The 1,868-nt window shown below is 39.2% G+C and overlaps 1 pseudogene; it reads right to left on the bottom strand.

Moving 5' to 3' along the window:
- On the bottom strand, positions 1-469 carry LOC103013244 (60S ribosomal protein L23a-like; annotated as a pseudogene).
- Positions 470-1,868: the final 1,399 nt, after the last annotated feature.

Genomic DNA, 1,868 nt, shown 5'->3' with positions numbered 1-1,868 from the left:
TTAGGTAATCCCAATTTTGTTGGCAACATCCAAAGCATCATAGTCAGGAGCCAGGTGAACATATGCCTTCTTTTTTCCATCAGGCCTGGTCAAGTTGTTGACCTTGGCCACATCAATGTCATAGAGCTTCTTCATAGCCTGTTTAATTTGATGCTTATTGGCCTTGCCATCCACAATGAACACAAGTGTGTTGTCTTCTGTCTTCTTCATGGCTGACTTGGTGGTGAGGGGGAACTTGATGATGGCATAGCGATCAAGCTTATTTATCCTAGGGGTGCTCTTTGCAGGATATTTGGGCTGCCTCCTGAGCCTCAGTGCTTTGGGCTGTGGCAAGGTGGGTGACAGCCGAATCTCTTTTTCTTTTTTCTGGCCGTGGACACATTCAACTCTGCTTTCTTGGTCTTCAAAGCCTTTGCTTTGGCTTCGGCTTTGGGAGGGCAGGGGCTTCCTTCTTTGCCTTCAGTCTCATCTTTGTGAAAAGGAGGGAGGACTTTTTCTTAAGGAAAAGTTTCTAGGAGTGGTACTGATGAGTCAAAAGAGAGTCACATCTCTATTAAGGCTCTTTGGAAGTACTGTCAAATTGCTTTTTAAGAGGATTATACCAATTCCCATTGCCACAGCTTTCTCTGAATGGACCAACTGCATCATCTCATTAGCACTGGAAAGTACATAAGGTGTATATATATGTGTGTGTGTATATATATATATATATATATATATATATATATATATATATATATATACTGTTAATGTAGTAGGTGGTATTACCATGGGGATTTCTGTGATAGCCATGCCAATCCTAAGATATTTAAAGCCATTTTTTAGCTAAGTGGGAATGGAGGGACAGTGATTTTGAGGGGATGGAGTAGAGAGAAGGTAAAGGGATTTGCTCCTTAACATTCCTCCTTCTCCATCCTGCCTCTTCATCCTGTTTACATACCAGTTTCTTCCTTTTCAGTGAGCTGTGCTTCTTCAGGGCCTAGTATAGTGCCTGGCACTGTCCTGAATATCAATAAACATTTATAAAGTGGATACATAATGGAAGAAGAATGTTAAGATATATGCACCCAGAGTTGGTTATACTAGTATATGAGCATTAACCGGTTTTGTTTTAATGAACTCTCTGGAATCAACACTTTCCATTCCCTCCAAATAAACATATTGACTAATGCCCATGCCTGCTGAATGCTTTGGATTAGTGAGTCCATCTCTGGAATATCTACATACTTCTTCCTACCAGTTTTGTTAGATGCCTAATAAGAATCTGCTGTGTTTGATCCCAAAATTGCTTATGACAGCTGTTTGCCAGAGTATAATTAATTTAATTAAAATTACATAAACTGATGACACATAAGCATGAAAAAGAAAGAGTTGTTTCTATGAAATGTCAGTTGAATGCTTTGGAAATATTAGAGACCAGTTGAAAATTATTGTCAAACCAGACGTGAGTGAGAGAATTAAGAAGGATTTTTTTTTTTTAAGAGGGAGCCTCTAGTTATATTGCTTTGCAAGAAGCTCTAAGTCCTCACTCAACTTTATTTTTTTAATTTTTAATTTTTGGCCATGCTGCGGGGCATGCGGGATCTTAGTTCCTGGACCAGGGATCAAACCTGTGGCCCCTGCAGTGGAAGCGCGGAGTCTTAACCATTGGACCACCAGGGAAGTCCCCCTCAGTCAACTTTAAAAAAACGAATTGGAAAGCATAGAAAATATATCATGGACATGAATTATGTAAGAAAAACAACTCAAGAATTCTAATCGCCACTGTTGCTCACATAAAAGGTTTGACCTCACATCAAAAGATTCGCAAGTGGGTGTTCTTTATAGGTTTGAAATGAAAATGAAATATTAAGGTTTGTATTTGTCAC

Source organism: Balaenoptera acutorostrata, chromosome 3 (assembly GCF_949987535.1).
Source record: "Balaenoptera acutorostrata chromosome 3, mBalAcu1.1, whole genome shotgun sequence".
Lineage (NCBI taxonomy): Eukaryota > Metazoa > Chordata > Mammalia > Artiodactyla > Balaenopteridae > Balaenoptera > Balaenoptera acutorostrata.
Note: the sequence above shows the minus strand (reverse complement) of the source record. Positions and strands in the feature narration are given on the sequence as shown.